We start from the raw sequence: 23236 nt of genomic DNA on the forward strand, positions 1-23236 counted from the left end.
GGACAAATTAGTTTGAAACCAAAGTCATTCAGTCAAACATGGCAAATAAAATGACAAGAGATCTCCCCCATGTACACATGTACACTTTCTCAGAAGTTACCACAACTCCAATATATAGACACAGAAAATACATACTTGGAGGGCATACATGTAGGGAACATGTACGAAGAGACACATACTAGAGATCTTTGTGGTCCAGATATATAAGTAAAGAGCTCAGATTTCAGCAGCCCATGTGGCCAGGGCATATAGATGGGCTGGGGCACTGTGCCTTCAGTAGGACAGAGCTGCCAACGTCTATTGCCATCTGTTTTGCTGCTGTTCCTGGTATATTGGCTGTTTCATCTCTACTAAATTTTGCGTTGTTTCTGCTGGGCTTTCACACTGTCCTCATGATCACAGTCTGTCCTACCATCCTCTGGGCCTTCAGGGTCATCCGCTGCTCTCTAGGGTTGTTTATAAAAAAGGTTTTCCCAGGTGAGGACAGGATGGCCATCTTTAATGCATAACCACTAGCCCTCCCATACAACTATCAGGTTTTGCTTAAACAATTTAAAACACTTTTATTAGATTCCTGATTGTGTGTGGTGTATTGTCCTCCTAATCTATTTCAGGGACTTAGATAAAAACACCCTGTGGAGTCTGGGGCACCTGAGGTGAGCCTTGATGCCAGGATCTTCTTTGATTGGAATTTAAATGAAATAGCTAAAGCAGGCAGGGTCTACATCACTGTCTTAATGCATATGTCCACCAGCAATAGACATACAGGTGCTTTTTGTGCTGTATTCTGATGAATACACATCTCCCAAGTCCACTTACACATGTGAAAATCAGAGGGCTTTATATACCCATTGTAGACTAAATACAACAAAATAACTTTATTAGACATTCAGTTCTTTTATTTGCAGTGGTATTTGGTTATATGCTGTAGCTGAACATGCTACTTGAAATACATTCCTAGTCTTCCAGCCTAGCGACAAGAATGAACATATTCCAAGTCTCCTTGTTATGAATTAGTGAAAAGTGTTATGAAGGGATTGAGTTAGCAAAGTAACAATACTTAAACCACTGAGAAGGGTGGGAACATGAATAGCCATTTGCACCAGTGGATTACTGGTGTTTCAACTGGTACATAAGCCAGTTAGACACTCAATAAATATTTGCTAAGCACCTACTATGTGTCAGTTACTGTGCTAAGTGCTGAGAATACAGAAAAAAAGACAGTCCCTACCCTCAAGGAGCTCATAATCTAATGGGTTAGACAACAAACAAATAGATAGTCAATCCTCAACATTCTTGCATTAAACTTCTGCAGCTTCAAGCATTTACATGATTTTATTAGTGACCTCATTTTCACTTTCCACTTGGCAGACATGTACATTCACAGCTATGTGTAGTAGAATGAAAAATGAGAGGTGCAATGTGTACAAATTTGTGTATCATTGGTGTCATTCTAGGGTGAGTTGGTATGATTGACCAGTTGGCTGGAGACATTGAGGCTACTGATTTTATTGTGGCCTCAAGGTTAAAGTCAACGAGCATCTGCTCTGCTTCAATACACCAAGACCCTTAAAGATCTCAAATGATGCATCCATCACTGATGGATTATTTCAAGCTGGTATGTAATGCCATCCACCAATCATGAAGGACAGAGTATGGGAGGTGATGTTAAGACCTCTCTAGTCTTCATGTCTTCTGACAGCAGTGACTACAGTCCCAGCAACCTCTCCTTGCTTTCAGAGAGCAGCCAAGGGAAAGAGGTTTACAGCAGTGTAGTATACAGTATGATACCCTCACATCACCATCTGACACAGTGGAAGGGAAGATTCAAGTTAAAAATGGCTCCATTTTAAGTATTTTATTTGCTGTATAGTATTTATGGTACTGTAAATTTCATGTGCCATTAAAAAGTGAATATTGTCTAAAATCAATGGTTTTTTAAAATTGAGATATTAGTGCAGAAGGTCACAGAATTTTAGGAAATTACAAGTGAGAAAAAATGTTTTACATGTTACCAATTTTATTTTATATACTGCATTTTATGGGTTATTTCATAGTTACTATATTAGGCAAGTGCATAGTATTAGAATTAATGTTTGTCATAAAGAACTACGTGCAGAAAAAAATGTATTTTCAGTAATCTCTAGTGAAAGATTCTTGTTTTTGGTGATTGCAGGAACCTGAATGGAGGATAGATTGGAGTAGGGAAAGACTTGAGGGAGGTAGATGTACCAACAGGCTAGTACAATAATTTAAGCATGAGATGTTGAAGGCCTGCACCAGGGGGGTGGCAGTATCAGAGCTGAGAGGGAGCATGTTTGAGAGATGTTGTACAGGTGAAATCAGCAAGCCTCGGTGACAGATTGGATATAGGGGTTGAGAGATAGTGAGGAGTTGGGGATGATACCTAGGCTTTGACCTTGGATAGACTGGGGATGGTGATCCTTGACAGTAATGGAGAATTGGGTATTTAGGGTGAAAGATAATGAGTTCACTTTTGAGCGTGTTGAGTCTAAGATGTCTAACGGATATTCAATTTGAGATGTCTGAAAAGCAGTTGGCAACATGAGAGTGAGGTCAGGAAAGAGGTGAGGGCATGATGGATTTGAGAATTATGGGTCTAGAGGGGATAATTAAATCAAAGAGAGCTGATGAGATTATCTAGTGAAACAGTGCTACCCAAGGTACTAGGCACAGAAAACAATACAACACAAAAGAAAACATTTATTTTATACATACTGTACTGAAGTATGTACATACATACTACACATACAGATAAGAAAAAGAAAGAGAGTCACTGTCCTGAAGGAGCTTACCATCTAATGGAGGAAGAAAACATACAAAAGAAAGTAGAAAAGGGGATGAGGAACGTGGGATGATACACTGTGGAGTCCAACCCTAGCAGAGCTGCTAATGAAAAGTTGACTTAATGGAAAGTTCAGATCCTAACCCTCTATAAAGAAAAACTTTTGGGGGAAGTTTAGTGTTCTACCTGTAAACCCTTTAATTTTAATGAGAGGGAGCTGAGAGCTGAGGTGTTGATATCCAAAACCAAGTTAATCCGAATGTTGATGAGATTTCAGGGAATCATCTTATCCTGGGTATGGCTTTCTGTGGAATCCAAATCAAGGGTTTTCTGGTAATGAATCTACCTGCCTTAGGTAGAAAAACAAAATAATTCATCATTTATGTTGTTACAAATCAAAGTATATTCTCATAAATTAAATTAAATTAAAATGACTCTCAAATAATGAATTAATTTAATAAATTAAAATGACTCTCAAAACTCCCTGCCTCAGATATTCACTAGCTGTATGACCCTGGGGATGTTAATGAACATTTCTGAGCCTCAGTTTCCTCCTCTTTAAAATGTAGATAACAATAGTATTTACTTCTCATGATTGCTGTAAACATGCCTTCTGCAAAATGTTTATAAATATTAATTATTACTATTATTACTTATAAGTAGAAATTGAGGTAGAGAAAGAACAAATAAGCAAGGTAAAATCGCTGAATTTAGACAAGATTGTTTTTTCATAGGAGACGATGACAATGTTTCAGCCAATCACGTCAATTGTCATTTTAATTGAAGCAGAGATCTCACTTCCATAGCTGTGTGCAGCGTGTGGAATAAATGAAGAAACAGATGAATAATTGTGATTTATGAGATTCTTCCTGCTTCTGACATTTCATTATTTTATGCAGAAATGGCATTTATGGTATGTGCTTTGAAGATCATGCCACCTTATCTTGCTACAGGATATACGAGGAGGACCAGCCCTCTCATTCTGTTGTTTTGTTTATTCCATTAGCAAAAGAGTTGTACCATAAACAATATTCTATCTTTGTCTGCTTTATGTCTCCCTGAAAATCCTTTGCTAGGATAGAGAAGAAATGAGAAGAATGCAAAACAACAACTACAAGTATAAGCCTTGTTTGAAAACATTTTTAAAATTTAGACATTGTCTCTGTACCCAGGCAAACAGGTTGGCTGAACTGATGGCTCAATTAGTTTTTTTAGTTTTTGTTCTTTAAAAAAAATGAATTCAGGGCAGCTAGGTAGTGCAGTGAATAGTGCACCAGCCCTGGAGTAAGAAGGATCTGAGTTCAAATGTGGTCTCAGACACTTGACACACTTACTAGCTGTGTGACTTTGGGCAAGTCACTTAGCCCCAGTTCTCATGCTTTCCCTCCTCCACTCCCCCCAAAATTTTTAAAATGAATTCAAATACTGTAAAAAAAAATCACTAAATGATACAAAAAGCATAGATTGAATTCAATTTTACACTTTTAATGGAGCTATTTATTCCATAGAAAAAGCAACTGCTCCTTTTGAACCAAGAGAATTTTATTCAGAAAGAATATAACATTTGTATAAAGGTTAAGTTATTAGTTAATAAAGTTCTCTTCAACTCCTCTCTCTTTAAGTTCCCTTTTATTTACTTCAGACCTTTGTCCTAAGTGAGACAGGGAATTGGATTTCAAGAGAAATGGAGATAGAGTTCATTGTGGGTTCTAAAATTCTGCTACTCAGCATCTTGACTGCTCTGTTCAGGTACTGAAAAGCTCAACCTCCATTATGGATTTTAATGGCCAAAGGTCAGGCCTTATAAACTGCTGTTCTCACTGCAGAATTTTGGGAAGCCTGTTTTGATAGAGATAGAATGCTTTAAAAGCAAGGATGAGAGAGTCAAAGCTGGATGGCACTGCATACATCATCTAGGCCAGTCCTCCCTCAATGCAAAAATCTGTTCTACAGCATCCCTAGGGGATAATCATCCAGGCTGTAACTGACAATCTCCAATCACTGGGGATGTACCTCCTCATGGTTTGCCCCACTCCATTTTTGAATAGCTATAGCTACTAAAATAAAAATAAAATAAATATTATTGTGTGAATAAGTTTGGGGTTGACCCAAATAGCGTGAATTTGAATGGTGATAACTTCTTTTTGTTTTTGTACACTTAGTAGAGTGTCTGGAACAGAGTAGGTGCTTAATAAATGTTTACTGATTGCTATATATTGGGAAGGCTGCTTTTTAACAACAGGGCAGCTAGGTGATGCAGTGGATAGAATGCTGGCCCTGGAGTCAAGAGGACTTGAGTTCAAATTTGGCCTCAGATACTTGCTAGCTGTGTGACCCTGGGTAAGTCACTTAATCCTGTTTGTTTCAGTTCTTCATCTATAAAGTGAGCTGGAGAAGGAAATGGCAAACCATTCCAGTATCTTTGCCAAGAAAACCCCAAATGGGGTCACAAACTATTGGACACTGCGGAAATGACTCAACAAGGTTATGCACATACCACATAAAATGCGCTGTGTGAGGCTTTATTTTTTTATGCCTGTGACCCCCATTGGTAAAGAAAAGTTGGGCCTGTTATAATGTGTATATGAAATATTATGTTCCTGGGAGGACATCTTTTAGAAAACAGATGGTTCCTTGTTGAAAACCAAACAGGATTATGGTGTTTGCATGCAATAAATCTTGTGCTTTTGATTTTTTTTTGAATCAGGCTTCTCTCCAAACTCCCTTCCCCCATTTCCACTCTGTTTTGAATTGTAAAGCCTACTGATATCAGTATAGAAATTCCCTGTCATTATGTAACCCATTGAATAAAAGTAGAATCCCATTTTAAAGAATATTTTTATAAAATCAGGCTCTATAAAAAGAGGCCATTTCTAGGCCCTAGCAGATGGTCCTTGCTTACAGTGATCTGCTGACCTGCTTATAGAAACATTCTATGAAACAAAAAATTCAGTAGAGCAGATGCCTTCACTGTTCCTGAACACGGAAAAGTCAGTCTCTATGACAGAGGTCCCCCTTTGATGTTAATCATTTGTAAGATAAATGTATTTGAGCATGTTAAGCGATTTTCTTAAAATTTGACAACTTTTTCAAAAACTTGTGGTGATGTTTTGGACATGTGTGAAAACAATGTTATTTTTAAGGGATCTCAGGGTTAATGGTTGCAAGATGGGTCTCAGAGTTGTTAGTGGAGTCAGGAAGGTGAAAATGAGGAAGATTTCAGAGCCCATCTGATAACCATCAGAAGTAAAAGGGTTAAGCAACTGCCAGTGGACAGCTGAGTCTGTGATAAGGGAATCCACTTTGGTTGGTAGATAAGAAGTACTTATAGTTGGGGTGAAGGAAGGCCAAGGTGACAGGGGACAATGTTAGTAGTTGTCATTTCTGGGAACAGGCAGAATAGTGTTGCAGAAAAACCCTACTGAACTCTCTGGTCCTCAGTTTCTTCATCTGTAAAATAAGCAGATTGGACCAGAAGTCTCCTAGAACACTTCCCAGCCTAAATACTATGATCCTATGCCTAAACAAGTGCAAGTACTATTTCCTTACTCTCTGAATTCTGTTTTTAAGACATGTTAAATTTGAGATGCGTACAGTGTATACAGGTCAAAATATCTGATAGGCCGTTTGTGATGTGGGACAGGAGCTCAGGGGAGAGACTAGGGCAGCATATGCAGTGGAATTATCTGTACAGAGATGATAATTAAACCCTTGGGAGGATAGTGAACACTCTTCCAAAGCAAGGGAGGCTACATCTCCCCCTGTCGGTTCTAAAGGTACCCCTAAGAAATTGAGGTATCTTTGTCTAATGTTATCAGCTTTTTCTCCCCACTTCACCCCATTCTGGATTAGTTTTCTACCCCCAACCTTCAGCAACTAGCCTATTAACCATTTTATTCAATTAACATAAATTATCCTTTGAAAAGGGATATTTACTTTAAAGATATAACAAGAATGGAAGTACAAACATTTCCTTCATAAGTCTTCAGGGGTACATTCTTCTCTCTGTCATCACCTTGATCACTGAGGAGAGTGAACTCCTTTAATGGCGTTTCTACAGGGCTTCAGTCCATTCACATCCAAATGCAGCCATCACTGCAGATAGGTCTTCATCTCAGCTACTATTAGACTGGTCCCTCCTTGTTCCTTGGGACCTCAAAGCCAGACTGGCTAGCTGTAAACCCTGGAATGGTCTCTACTTCTAGACATCCTGGTGGCTCACTCTCACGACTTTTTGAAACTCTCAAGGTCATAACCTCTAAACTACACCTAAAATGAAAGAAGAAATGCTGAGGCAAAGAACAGAGGTCCTTATTCATGAGCCACTTGTTGGCCTCAGAAGGGAAAAAGGCAAAGACCTTTCCCCTTACAGCATTATCCCCCTCTTCTCACCAGAATGCCACCAGGCAGAAATAAAGCCACACAAAGAGAAGGGGCCCAGCTCTGGAGGCCTTTTGACTTTTTAATGTCCCAGTTTTAGTTACACATCCAAATCAAAGAGACTCCTATTCCCCATATGTGTAGCAGACCAGAAGCAGTTACTGAGTATCTATGCATGCTCCAAAGTCCATAGCTGTGGACCCTATAAACACTAAGGACTGGGCTCGTTGGCCAGTTCTCTTGTTACATTTGACAACAGTTTCATACTAACTCAGGATGAGAGGGGTCAGTCCCTAATTACACAGAGAAGACTGGTAAAGTCAGAGCATTATAACCAAAGGGTGATCATGAATATAGCTAAAAACCATAGTCCAAACTCAATCAGCTGGTAGTGTCATAACTAAACTGAGTGGGACAAAGGAGAGGGAAAATGGGAGCTAAGGTATCATGGGTCACAATCAGGGTAACCCTAAAAGGAATGCTTAATGTTGGCTATTATGGAGATGAGTTGTCAAGTGACAAAGCTTATATATTCATTAGCACACTGGCATGGTGCTGTCAACTTTCTTGCATCTTAAAGGAGGGGTCTTGGATCATGGCAATAATTACAACAAGAAGAATGACACATTTACAAAACACTTTAACATTTTAAAAGCACTTTACTCATATTAACTCTGTAAGAACAAGTATGAGTATCCCTATTTTGCAGAATAGGAAACTAAAGTATAAATTGGGTAAATAATTTTCCAGGATCATATAGCTAATAAGTGTCTGAGGTGAGATTTGAACCCAAATCTTCTGACTCTAAGTTACTGAGCTGGAATCTGTTGGTAGGAGCAAACAACAACAACAAATTAATTCTATACTTGAAATTCATAACAATATTCCATTTCTATATTGTAGTGACCAATTTCCATTCCTATCTCATTCCTCCAACTCAGAAGAGGTTATCTGTCTTTGCTCAAGTTAATCCCTTGGCTTATATCCTCAGCTTTATCCCAACCCATTCCTTTAGGAGATTTCCTCTTAATGGTTCTTACCTCTCTCTCAACAAAATATAATTAAACATCCAGCCATTAAGCATCTGCCTTTTCAGGATACAACATGAAATAGAAAGTTTAGGTACTAAACAACAATCATTAAAAAAGCACCTACTCTGTGTCAGGCATTGAGCTAGGCACTGGGGATAAAAAAAAAGGGAGAGGAAGGGGATTTGAGGCAAAGAATTCACTCAAGGAACTTACATTCTATTGTGGGAAACAACATATATACGTATAGGTATATCCAAAGTAGACAGAAGATAATTTTAGGAGAGAAGGCCCTAGCAGCCATAGGGATAAGCTGTAGAAGGAACCTTGAAGGAGACTGTTGTGTGGTTTGTCCTTCATTCTTGAAGAGGACCGTGGCATCAGGAAGATGATGACATGACTTTCAATTGAGTTGGATTTAAGCAAGGGAGGGCCGTGCAAAGTCACCAATCTCACTTTCTCCTTTGGGGGTCATCTGGGTCCAGTGGACAGATATATTTCATTTCATTTTATTTTATTTTATTATTTTTGGAGGGCAATTGGTGTTAAGTGACTTGCCCAAGGTCACAGGCTAGTTTTTGTGTTAAATGTCTGAGGCCGGATTTGAACTTTAGGTCCTCCTGACTCCAGGGCCAGTGCTCTATTCACTGTGCCACCTAGCCACCCCACAGTGGCCAGATATAGATCAGAACAACTAAAGAAGTCCCAGGATGCAGCCAGAAAGCTTGGCCTTTTTTAAGTTAAGGTCTTTCTGAGTTCTGGTTCTGAGTGAGGCAATGGTTATTCAGTGATTAGACCTGTTTAAGAAGTGAGTCAAGGAGGGGTGGCTAGGTGGTGCAGTGAATTGAGTTCTGGCCCTGGAGTCAGGAGAACCTGACTTCAAATCCAGCCTCAGACACTTAACACAAAAACTAGCTGTGTGACCTTGGGCAAGTCACTTAACCCCAATTACCCTCCAAAAAGCAAAAAACAAAAAAGAAGTGAGTCAAGGGATGACCCCTTGAAAATAGGATTCTAAAAGTGGAGGTGAGGAGGCAGTAGGTAGGTTCCTCTTACATGTGAAATACAGTGTTATGTATGAAGAATATCAAGAAAGCCAGTTAGTCTTTGCCTTAAATGCATGCAGTGTGTGTGTGATTATGGCAATGCCAGACAGGCAGGCTGGGGCCAGGATTTGAAGAGCTCTGCATAGCAAATGGGAGTTTTTATTTGATTCTATAGGTAATAGAGAGCCACTGGAGCTAATTGAGTTGGTGAACGACATTTTCCTAGAGAACAAGAAAATCACTCTGGCGGCAGGGTTTGGAAGTGACTCGAGGCAGATAATGTACATTACCAGATCAGCCTTCATGGAGCTTACATTTAGGAGGGGTATTTGATACATGCTACAAGAAAATTCTGCTACACAGTGCAGCAAGACTTTGGATATTAATTTCTGATGGCACAGAGGTCCTCAATGTTTGAGGGAGAAATCAACTTTGTTTCCAAAATTAAAGATCAAGGAAACTACCTAGATGACATAGAATTTGAGTTGTGCTTTAAAGGATGAGAAGTGAGGAGCTATTCAATCACAGGAAACCACAAAAACAAATATAGGGAGTTCTGTTTTTAAGACATGTTAAGATGTCTTGAAAATATGGTGCTTCAACACCTTGAAAAAGCACAGGCAGCATTTTGGAATGACAAGCAATGTAGTTTGGCTACAGCACACAGTACACAGAAGACTGGACCATAAAATAACCTGGTAAAGTTGTGTAGCACCAACACAATATTCACAGCACCTATGGTAGCTATGAACATGTTGGCATAATTCTGAATCGCAAAAATAACAGACTCTTCACACAGAACACAGAACCAAACCATTAATTCAAACGCCAGAAAGCCAAATCCATCATAGCAACAAAGAACTCTACATACAATAACAATGTAGGGGGGACCACCATCCCCAAGTCTTCCCCCTGCTAGGGCCTTCCCACAAATGAACACTCACACCTCACTGCCTGCTTCCTCTCTCTCCCTCAACTCTAACTGCTCTGACCAGCTTCTTCTGGGCTCTCCTCCACCCTTCCTGTTCCATTCAATCAGCAAGCTCCTCCCACCACAGGCTTCATGTGACTCAAACTCATGACTTAGGCTTCCATGTAACTTAAGTAGGTCACATGGGCCTATTAAGGGACGGGAAAGAGCTTCCCATTTACATTACCATTACAAGTCCTGATGAATTGTCAAGGAATCTGAATGAGGCAAAGGGAGTTGAACTTTGTTTATCAGGCAACAGGGATCTCCTGATATGTCTAGCTTTATGTATGAAGAAGGAATAATAAGTATGGCAGCAAAATGAAGGCTAGATAGGAAGGGGGAGAGAATAGAGGTGTGAATAACAACTGACATTAAATCAACACTTTAAAATTATACATATAGTTTCATACAATAGAGAGGTAGGCACTATAATCTCCATTCTCCAGATGAGAAAGTTAAAGATGAAATAGGCCAAGGGATTTAGCCATGAGCCCAAGGCTATTTAGTATCAGAGGAAGGATTCAAACCCAAGACTTTTAGATTCTATGTCTAGCATTCTGTACATTATGTCTTGCTGCCTGGGAAGACCAGTCAGGAAGTACTGTGATCATCTCAGCAATGAGGGTTTAGTGTTGTGGAAATGAGATGAGATAGGAGGAAATAGGTGTAAGAGGCGTCGTGGTGGTAATACTGACAGGACTTGTTAACTGATTGCATATAAAGAGAGAAAAATAGAAAGAGTTAAGAATCACACCAAAGTTTCAAACAGCAGACTGAGTGGATAGTAGTGCCAGTAACAAAGATTTTGAAATTGAAGGAGGAGCAGATGTTAGAGGAAGGATAATAAGCTTGGTTTTTAGACATACTGAGTTGGGGATAGAATTCCAGATGAGTGTCCTATAGCCAGCTGGAACTTCAGGAGGTTTGGAGCTTGGAAAAGAAGCGAAGGTAAGAAATACAGATATGAGAGCCATCTGCAAAAAGGTGATAATTGAAGCTTTGAGAATAATGAGACCGTCCAAGGGAGAGATTGAAAAGAGAGATGAGACAAAGGTCAGAGACCAAACCAGAAATCTTTCATGCCTGTCTTTTCTCCTCTCCCACAGCTACTGTCTGAGTTCAGGTCCTCATCATCTTGCTGGTGTAACAAGATCCTTGCCCCCTCCACTCCCCTTCAGTTTATTTTTCACACAGATGTCAAAATCATCTTCCTAAAGCATAAATGTGACCACACTACCCATCTAGGAAAAAACCTTCAGTGATTCCCTATTGTCTCTAGGATAAAATCCAAACTCAGCCTGGCAAAATCCTCCTCAATCTGGCTCCAACCGACCATTCTAGCCTTATTTCCCCTTACTCTCCTTCAAGTGTCTTATGTTCCAGGCAACTGAACTACTGGTTGTAGCTGAACATTACATGCTATCTACTGTGGCTGTTTATTTTCACAGGCCAGCCCCCAGAGCTAGAATCTAACCCCCACCTTATTTCTGCCTTTTACAATTTTCCTTCAAGGCTCAGTTCAGGGCTGCCTCTTCCCCAAGCCTTCTCTTATCCTCCCTCCCTCTGCCCAGTAGTTAATGCTATTTCACCCTCTTATCTCTACTGATTTGAATATCTCCGCTGGTAGAATATAAGCCTCTGGAAGGCCTGGATCTTCTCAGTTTTTGTTTGGTTGTTTTTTTCCCTTTTGTTTTGCTTCCTTTATCTTTAGTGTTTAGCAGACTACTCCCTTGTATACAGTGGGTGCTTAATGAATGTTTGTAGAAGTGAAGAAGCAAAAGGCCAAGATGGACAGATGATTAAAATGGGAAGTATTCTTACCAAAGTAAAAACAACGTCCCTGCTGATGAGGTACAGGCTCTGGGAACCCCCTTGAGATCTCCTTGAATCTTCCCACAGGAAGCATTTGCCTAAGACTATAAGCCTTTCATTATAGCTCAGCCCACATCTCTGTTACTAGTCTAGCCCTCCATTGTCCAGCTATTCCCCCACCCTTGATCTTCCCATAATATCTATGCCCATATATGTTACCCTTAAACTAGCCTAGCCCTCCATTGTCTGTCATCCCCAGGTAGCCTCCAGCTATTTCCCACCTTTAATCTCTTGTCACTGGAGTCTGACTTCATTTGACTCCTCCAGAAGGCCCTTCCCAAACTCCTCTTCTAGAACACCCCTAGATTCCTCCCGCAACCTCTCTGTATGTAAGCTCCATCTTGCCTCCATAAAAGAGCTGAGAATTATCTAGGGAGGACTCACTCTGTGTCAGATTATTCTGGCCTGCTGTTCCAATATAAGCTTCACATATACTTAGGCTCCTTAAGAGTCTACCCATTATGGCAAACCTTTAATAAACTTTGCATTTCTTTGGCTGAGAGAAGACTTGAGTTGAATACATTCGGCAGGACCTGGCGTGTTGGTATTTTGGGGTCTCAAGCACCCTAAACTTGAAACTTCAACATTTTATGGTTCCTTGACCTCAACACCTGCTAGAGAAAGCTCTGGGATTCACCCAGAGCCATTTCAGTAGAGAATGCAGATGTCTATGGTGACTACCCTGCATAGTTAATAAGTTTGAAATCATCTTTTATGTTAGTATAATAGAAACTCCAAAACATTGTGGAGGGAGGGGTACCATAGTTGTGATTTCATTGGTTTAGGGGTTGTGAAGAGGAAAGCTCTCTTTACTGATAGTAGATCAACAAGTACTCTACAATTTCCCATCTTAATGAGTCACTTGGGGCATTGAGGATTAAAGTGACTTACCTATGGTTATAGGACAGCTAGGTGGCACAGTGGATAGAGTGCTTGGCCTGGAGTCAGGAAGACTCATTTTCCTGAGTTCAAATCTGGCCTCAGATACTTACTAGCTGTGAGACCCTGGGCAAGTCACTTAACCATGTCTGCCTCAGTTTCCTCATCTGTAAAATGATCTGGGAAAGGAAATGGCAAACCCTTCCAGTGTCTTTGCCAACAAAACCCCAAATGGGGTCATAAGAGTCAGATGTTACTGAAATGTCACATAGCCAAGATGTCAGAAATGGGACTTGAAGGTAGGTTTTCCTAAGTCTGAGACTGACTTTCTATACACTGTGCTACTCTGCCTCAAATTCCAGATGTGTTATTCCAATTTATTATGTCTCACATCCACATATCACCTTTTGACCTCCAGGTATATGCTATTAAACTAGCAAAAGAAAATAAATATCCTGGTTCATTCAGAACTGGTGCTTAACTTCAAAGAAATGACTGGGGAGATAGCAGAGACAACTGGCCAGGTGGGAAGTCAATCCTGCAGGAGCTAGAAGAGAAACCAAGCAGACAAGGGGCTGGGAGGAGAAAAATCTCATAGGGAAATGAGGCATATTCTGTTTCTACCACTTAAAGACTTTATTCCTAAAGTCTCTTCTCCTTCTTGAAGACAATGTGGAACAATGGAAAGGAGACTGGACTTGCTATTAAAAGACCCAGATCCAAATGTCGAATGCTGTTTGTTAGCTGTTGCATGTGGGCACCTCCCAACTTTTCTCTGTGCCTTAGTTTCTTCATTTTTAAGATGCTAACAATAATATTTGTACCAGGGTCCATTCTAACTTTTGCGTCCTATGATTCTATTTATGTCTCAAAACTTCTGTGAAGTTCTGAGATAAAAGCATTTTTGTATAACCATATATGTGTTCTATTATAATTTTTAATTCTTAGGGGAAAAGAATGGTTCACATAGTAGAGAAATATAGCAGAAGTCAGAAGACTTGAATCTCATTCAGGTTTCTAACAGCGATATAAGAATTTGGATGTATCACTTAATCTCTCAGTCAGATTTTCCACCTGCTAAATATAGATAACATTTACTACTAAGCTACTGTGTCAGGGTGTTCCAAAGACCAATAAGGTAGTAATTGTAATGTGCTTGAAAATACTTAGATGAAAGGTGTTAGTGAAAGGCTTGTCATTATTTAATTTCTTTATAGCTTGGAGGATTTCCCTGCAGTTCTTCTGGCTCATCTCAGAGCAGTTTAAGGGATAGAAAACAAATCTGGTAAGACATGAAGAATGTTTCCTCTTATCGCTCCCTTCAAGTGGTCCCACCAAGCATTTGGTTGGAGCCCTTGGTTAACACATTAACCTCCCAACATCATACCAGAAAATGAGTTTTGTGGATTATTCCTATTCCCTAAGGAACCTATATCCACATCATAAAACTACTATATTTTGAGCATTATTTTCAGTATCTATTCAGTCCAGACCTGGGATTAGAATAATAAGGATATAAATAAATGTGTCAGAATTGAAAGGCATTAGAGAGGTGCAAAGAATTTATTTTTTTCCCCTCTTTTACTATCTATTTTTCATTTGGGCAATAATCAAGTTAATTCATTGAGTCAAAGATTTTCTCCAGACGTAACTGTCAAAAGAATGTCATGAATATCTTTAGGTGAGAGGGGGGAAATTTCCCATCCTTTACTCCCTCCTTCTAATCCAACTCCCACAAAGGCATAGTTTCTGGGCCTTAGAGATGATGGAGAGTTTTGGAAGGTCTCTATTTCCACTTAAGATGCGATCAACCTCTTCCCCATATCAAACAGCAACCCAGATCTTTTTTAATGGCTCTAGCAAGGTTGCAAGCACTTTTAATGATTCAAAAGGCTTGTGATACCAAGTCCACTGAACTGAATAGCTTTTCCCAGAATGTAGCATCTCAGTTGCTGAATTAAGTGCTGGTCCTAAGATTTCAGATAAGCTAGAGATAGAAACAGAGTGAATATGTAGTCAGGAAAGCTATCACTTTCCATAGCTGTTATTTAGGGCATATTTTATTAGATGACTTAGAACAACCATTAGTTCAGTTCAGTTTTCTTGGAAGCATGCTGAGGTAAGAATTTTGTATGTGAATCAGGGCATAGTAAATGATGGAAATAGAAACAGCATATTTATCATAGATAACTACAAACTACATCTTACATAAGAACAAGGTTACTTTAGTCTGGGATGAATTCTCATAAATGAATGGATGAAAAAACAAATGAGTGAATGAATAAATGAATGAAAAAAGCATTTAGTTTTATTGTATACAAACATAGTTCTAAGCAGTGGGGAGATCAGTAGAAAAAGCGAGGCAATTCTTTCTACTGAGAAGTGCATATTCTAACAGGTGGAGACAACACATAAGAGACTTCAGCTATAGTCAGATGGAAAGGTCCATATCCTTGAGGTGTATGTAATGTAATGCCAAAAGAAAGGCAACTTCCCAAGGTTCAGAATACCAGCATAGGTGCTCTCCATTTTATTCAGTAACAAACCCAGAACAGAGAAGATCAAAACATGACATCATTCAAAATACAGCATTTACTAAGTGTGATTAAATAATCTCCAAGTACTACCCCACCCCAGGACCTTCCAATCATTCAATCAATTACAAAGTCCCTGTTCTAAATACTACTCTACCCCTAGGCAGTACCTTCATTTAGTCCACCACAAAGCCCCTCTTCTCAAATGGAGATTAGTTTCCAAACATAAGTAAAATACCTTCATTTGTTCAATCACAGAGCACAAAAAGGTCAAAAGTTCCCCACCCCTGGATCACAATTGAATCTACCCCAGAGTTACATCAAGTTTTAGCACAGCACTTAATACCCAAATGGAGGTCTTTTCTTCATCTTGACAGGAGGCAAGTTCTCAGCAATCTTAGTTCCTGGGGAGACAAGGCTTAGCAAAGCCACAAGATACATTGCCAGTCCCTTCATCAATTCATCCTCTGTCCGTAGAACAGTCCTAGAACCCCTGAAAACATTAGCAAAACCCTCTCCCAGGATTTCTGTAAACATACAACAAGAAAATCCTTCTTAAGGGCTTCTGAACCAACAGAAAGGTTCCTAGACCCCTGCAACAACAGCACTGTCCTTCACCAGTGGACAGTATTCACTCTGTCTGCAGGACAGTCTCCAGACCCCTGCAACAACAGCACTGTCCTTCACCAGTGGACAGTATTCATTCTGTCTGCAGGACAGTCTCCAGACCCCTGCAACAACAGCACTGTCCCTCACCAGTGGACAGTATTCACTCTCTGTCTGCAGGACAGTCTCAGGGCTTCTTAGCGAACAGCCAGGTTCCAGGACTTCTTCAACAAAAGGACTGTCTTTCACCAGTGGACAAATCTGGCAAAACAACATCAAAACAGACAGACAAAGTACCAGCAAAACAGCCATGTCTCCTCAGTCCTTGGCAGCTCAGGGGACAGGTCTCAAAAGTCCAGGGCAATTCAAAGCGGCCACCAGCAATTCTCTTAGTCTCTCTCTCTCCACGAGGTGCTGCTTCCAAAAAGATCTTCCGCCTCTCTCTAGTGTCTCTCCAAATCTACATCACCAGCTCCTCCCAGTTCAGGACTTTCTTTTCATATCAACAAGCCCATCCCACAGGTGGGATTAACAAACTCTGGGTTTTAACACAATCAATTTGAAAACCAAGCCAATACAGGGGAATCTTTAATTGCCATTACTATCACATTGTGGAAGGAAAGTAAAACATAATGCATCTTCCTTAATGTTATTTTCAATAACAAAGCCATATCTGTTTCTTATGTTGAACCACATGGCAGTGCCAAGGACTTTGGTGTTAAGAACTTTCTTCCATGAGTATTTAGTAGCTGTGATTGCTGAGCAAGCAGAGCCTGTAGCACTTGTAGAATAATAATCACAATCATAATAAGTAACATTTATATAGCACTTACTATGTGTCAGACACTGTACTAAGAGCTTTATAAATACTATCTTATTTGGTCCTCACTATAACCCTGGGAGGTAGGTGCTATAGTTGAGGTTTAAGGTTTAGATTAGGGGTGCTCAAGACCCCAAAATATCAATCAATATGAATAAATTCAGCTCAAGTCTTCTCTCAGCCAAAGTAAAGCAAAGTTTATTAAAGATTTGCTTGGGGGCGGCTAGGTGGCCCAGTGAATAGAGTACCAGCCCTGGAGTCTGGAGGACCTGAGTTCAAATCCAGCCTCAGATGCTTGACACTCTTACTAGGCATATGACTTTGGGCAGGTCACTTAACCCCAATTGCCCTCCAAAAAGAAAAAATAAAAGATTCACCTTAATGGGTAGACTTTTAAGGAGCTTAAGTATATGAGAAGCTTGTATTGACAAGCAGGCCAGAATAATGTGACACAGAATGAGTCTGCATTAGATTGAATTCTCAGCCACCTCATGGAGGCAAGATGGAATTTATATATAGAAAGATTATGGGAAGGTTCTAGGAGTGGTCTAGAAGAGGAATTTGGGGAGGATCTTCAGGAGAAGTCAAATGAGGTCAGACTCCAGTAATGAGATTAAGGGTGGGAAATAGCTGAAGACTAGCAGGAGATGACAGACAATGGAGGGCTAGGCTAGTTTAAGGGTAACAGATTTGGGTATTGATATTTTGATAGGATCAAGGGTGGGAAGTAGATGAACAATGGAGGGCTAGGCTAATAAGAGCAAGAGATTTGGGTCTAGCTATAATGAAAGTCTTATGACCTCAGGCAAATGCTTCATCAAATGGGAAGATTTAATCAGGGTTCAAGGTGTTTTCCAGAACCTGTGCCCCATCATTATTATTATTTCCATTTTATAGATGAAGAAACTGAGGCCAGCAAAAGTTAAGTGATTTTCCCAGGGCACACAGCTAGTGAGTGTATGAGATTGAATTTGAACTTGGATCTTCTTGTCTCCAGGGCCAGTGCTCTATCTAGTATAAGACCTAGCTGCCTAGAAGCACTTGCCATATTTCATCACAAGACCTGATTTCCAGGAGTCACCCTGGGTTCTGGGGTCAGGTGGGAAGCAGGACTGGTGGTTTGGGAGGGTGGGGGAGAATCTGCCATTTCCCAGGATTCTTGACTCATGATCCTGACCTGTTTCTGTCAGGCTCTGATGGGGAGATGGGGGCTATGGTTTGATTTACTTGGCACATGCTACATCCTGTCTCTCCCTTGTGGTCTCTTGATGTCTTAACTGGGTCAGCTCATCTGCCTGGTAGAGGACAGATAGTTGACAGTTGATAGGAAAGGCTAGCCTTTTCTCCACAGGGATGATTCCCTGGAGGATGGCTTTGGGGCTAGCTTTGAAGCAGGAGGTGTTGCTCTTCCCAGGGCTCTTGTCCAGTGATGGCAGCTGATCCTTGGTTGGTCTACGTTTGAGAGAAATGATTATTAATAACCAATTAATATTGGGGGAGGTCCAGGTTTTTTCTCCCATTTCTATTTCCTCATTTAGTTATTAAGTCAAGGCAGTCTCTGAAGGACAGGGCTGATGATGAGATTGGGTTCAACCCCAGGGCGGGACCCCACCCAACATGGAAAGCTTAGTTGTGATTAAAGGGTAAAGACCTTCTTATCTAGGTGAACCCACTGCTCAACTCTGTAAACGATCTGGTGGAGGATAGATCTTTTTGTATAGATTGCTGGAGTCAGGAAAACTCACCTTCCTGAGCTCAAATCTGGCCTCTAGCTGTGTGAGCCTGGGCAAGTCAATCCTGTCTCAGTTTCCCCATCTGTCAAATGAGCTGGAGAAGGAAATGGCCAACCACTCTTTGCCAAGAAAACCCCAAATGGGGTCATGAGGAGTCAGACCTGACTGAACAACAACAACATTAAGTCAAATTAAATAATATCCTAGTGATAGCAGAAAGGTTTTTGGTACTGAGAAATAGATTTATTATTCATGGCAGGGACCTGAAATCAGATAATCATGGTATTATTGAAGGAGGCAGAGAAACCTGGAGCTAAAATTACAACCTCAGGGATTAGTTTTTCATATTTAGATTTTTCCTTTTTGTCATTTTAGGCAATATGGAATATATATTGATTTGTGACATTTGCCATCCTTTCTTAGCTATGGATTTGTAAGGTGGCTCTGTGGTGGCTATTTGCCTTCTCTTAGGTGAGTCATGATACCTTGATTTTTATGATTATGTAAATTGTGAGGTTAGTTTTCTCCATGCATTAATAATAGACATCATGGATGAGCAGGTAGTCTAGGCACTCATGCTTTCTCCCCAAAAAACAAAATTCCTTTTTAAAAATCCTATATTACTATAAGTTACTAATTGCAAACATTGTGAACCATGATTAAGAACAAGATTTGAATAACTATACCTTTGCAGACTGTCTAGAAGGTGTAATCAACCTGCTTACTCTAACCATATCCTTCTTTAACTGTTAAAAAATGTCCCCAAAATATATACAGCCATTATGTTTAGATTGCATGTAACTGAAATCCCTATGATACTTTCCCAATAAGATACTGCTCTGGAAGTTATGGCATATATATTACTTTCACTTCCAACAGTTGCTAACATTAGTGCAGAGAGTTTTTGTACTAAATTCTGCATTTTACAACTTAGCTCTGGCCAAATCCCTGGCATAGTCTGTTTATGAAATGCACTAAGCTGTATTATTTTTTTCTAATTACTTGAAAAATACTTTTGAACAGAAGAAAACTGTTTTTAAACAGAGCTCCACAGCAATTTTCAGAGAGACCAAACAGGAAGCAGAAACAAACTGATCAATCATGCATAGAATAACTCTTTTTAAACAAAAACAAAAATATTGCCTATGAGGTAAAAATATTAAAAAAAAAAAGTGCACAGAAGCAAACCTTGATAACACTGTGTATAGGCAAAACAAAAACAAAACAAAAAACCTCCAAACCAAAAACCAGAACAAACCCTAAAACAGAAAACATGTCTTACCATTGCTCTTCAACAATATAAGTTCACACAAATCACCAACATTTCCATATAATATCAATAAAACCTAGCAGGAGAAATTCCATTCCATATATAAGTAATGTAAAAAATACTTGGGAATTTACCTTCTAAGGTACACATAAGAACTATATTAATACAACTACAAACTACTGTTTAACAAATATAGATCTAAATAATTGGAAAAAAATATTAATTGCTCATGACTAGGCTGAACCAACATAACAAAAATAACAATAATACATATATTAATTTACTTCTTCAATGTCATACCAATCACATTACTAAAGGATTACATCTTAGAACTAGGGGAAAAAATCATATGGAGGCAAAAAAAATCAAGAATCTCAAGGGAAATAATGAAAAGAAGTGGGAATGAAGGGACCCTAATAGTGTCAGATCTCAAATTATACCACAAAGTAGTAATTCTCAAAATAATTTGGTACTGCTTAAAAAATATATTTAATGGTGAAACAGATCAGCTATATAACATAAAAAGCAAATATATCTAGTACCCTAGTATTCAGTGAACACAAGGATCTCAGCTACTGGGATAATGACTCTCTATCTGACAAAAATTTCTCCGAGAATTAGCAGAATGTAGACCAACACCTTCACACCATATACCAAGATAAGCTTTAAATGAAATTTAAGAAGGTAGGTAATGTAATGCATAGATTATTGAGCCTGGAGTCAGAAAGACGAATTCAAATCCAGCCTCAAAGACTTACTCTTTGTGTGAGCCTATGCAAGTTACTTAACCTCTATTTTGCTTCATTTTCAAGTGTAAAATAGTGAAAATAACAACACCTAGTTTTTAGAGTTGTTATAAAAACAAATATGATAATATTTGTAAAGGACCTGGAACATGGTAGAAGTTATATAAATGCTTATTCTTTCCTTTTCCTTCCAACCCAGTTACTTGCCTCCTCCCTTTCCCCCTATTCCATGGGTATGTGATTTAGATAGAAAAAGTCACCTTATAAATAAATTAGAAAAACATGGAAACAATTACTTACATGGTCTATGGATGAAAGAAAAGTTCATTACCAAATAAGGAATAAAGAGGATCATCACACAAGACAAAACAGTTTTAATTATACAAAATTTAAAAATTTTGCACAAACTAATCCAATAAAGCTAAGACTAAAAGGGAAACAATTAACTGGAGAAAAAAAATCTTTGCAACAAATTTCTTTTATAAAGTATGCATATATATACACATACATATGAAAAGAGAGTCATATAAATATATTATATATACATATATGGCACTGATTCAAGTTCATAAGAATAAGAGCCATTTCCCAATTGATAATGTTCTAAGGATATGAACAGATGGTTCTCAAGGGAAGATACCCAGGCTATCTATATATAACCTTGGAGGAAAAATGCTCTAAATCACTACTAATTTGAGAAATACAAATTGAGGCATTTCTGAGATTCTATCTCATACCCAAAACATTGGCAAGGATGACAAAGAAAGAAAATGATAGATGTTAGAGAGACTATGGGAAAACAGACACATTGATGCACATTGGTCAACGCATGAAAGCATACAAAAGGATACAACTATTCTGCAAAGCAATTTGAAATTATATACAAAAAGTTACTAAGCAGTGCATGTGTCTTGACTAAGCTGCACCATTGCTAGGCCCTTACTTAGTAGAGGTCAAATAAGTAGGAAAAGGTCCTATACATATAAAAATATTTTTGGTCACAAAATACTGGAACTAAAGAGTGTAATGTTAATGGGATATAAGATCTTCCCTGCCCATTAATAGGCCTATGTGCCCGGCTGTGATACATCCTGAATCACATAGAACCCACTGGGGGAGGAACTTGCTTGGAGAGGCTTGCTTATAGGAAGGCTTTTACACCTTTTGGTACTAAGCTAATTAGGTACTGAGTCACAAGGGTTGTGATGCCTTCTGGCTCTGAGAAGTGTATATATACTCTGAATTGGTATTTTGCTTTGGGGGCTCGCCTGTGAGAAGGATCTTGTGATTTCCTGGTCAAGATTCTGAGTGGTCATATGTTCAGAGCTCCCAGCCTACTCAGATGTAAAGGACCTCTCAATCCAGCGATGTATGTAAAGTGTGTAGTTGATTTAGGCCGTCAGAACCCTGTCTGTTAGTCTTTATTTCTCTGCTTATATTTTCTCTGAAATTCAGGGTGCTGCCTTTTTTCTTAAACTAGTGAATATAATTTTTTTTTAAAAAAGCAATTGGGGTTAAGTAACTTGCTCAAGGTTACATGGCCAGTTTTTTTTGTGTGAGTGTTAAGTATCTGAGGCTGGAACCGATCCCGGGTCTCCTGACTCTGGGGCCGGCACTCTTACTCAACACACCACCTAGCTGCACCTACTAGTGAATATAATTTAAAAAGGTTGCTGACCCCTAAACAGCTATCTTTCCCAGTAAAGCAGATCTAAGAACTTGTGCTATTAGTCATCCTGGGTATGCCAGTGTGGTTGCTGCTGCAAAGGGATGCCCATTTATTGAGGATTGATTGAATAAATTGTGGTATATAAATGTAATGGAATGTTTTTGTTCAGTCATTCAGTTGTGTCTGACTCTTCATAACCATGGGGTTTTTCTGAGGTGGTATAATGGTAATGGTAATTTGAAGATCCTCCCTGCCCCTTAATAAGCCTAAGGGAATATGAAGACCTTCCCTGATTTGAAGATTTTCCCTGCCCCCTAATAGGCTGAATATAATCATATGGAGCCTGTGGTGGGAGGAGTTTGCTGAAGGGTGGAGCAGAATCCACAAGAAAGTGGAAGTCAGAGCAGCTAGAGATGGAAGGAGAGGATGAACCTGATGGAAACAGTTAGGCTTGTGAGTAAATATTGATTTGTGGGCAGGCTAAATGATGGTGTGGCTTCATACTGTGCTATGGCTTATTAACTTCTTTGCTACTTCAATGGATTTGGCTTTCTAGTTTGGGGATTCAGTTTTCTGGTGTCTGAATAAATGTTTTGCTTCTGCCTTATATATGGAGATCCTGTTATATTTTGCAATTGAGCATTATGCCAGCATATTTACAGTCACCATTGATTCTGTGCATATTGCATTCGCACTACACTTGGCGACAAAGATGGGATTGCAAAATATTGGACCTCTATTTGGAGGCAGAAGGGATTTAGAAGAAGAAATGTATGTCTCAGGATAGGAGGATTTGCCTTATTCCTCCCTAGCAAGGGAGCTGCCTAAAAGTACAGGGCTCTGTGAAGACTGGGAACTGAAGTTACAGAAGGGA

Source organism: Petaurus breviceps, unplaced genomic scaffold (assembly GCF_028583685.1).
Source record: "Petaurus breviceps papuanus isolate PSGF00001 unplaced genomic scaffold, PetGlider_PUasm1.0 38, whole genome shotgun sequence".
Lineage (NCBI taxonomy): Eukaryota > Metazoa > Chordata > Mammalia > Diprotodontia > Petauridae > Petaurus > Petaurus breviceps.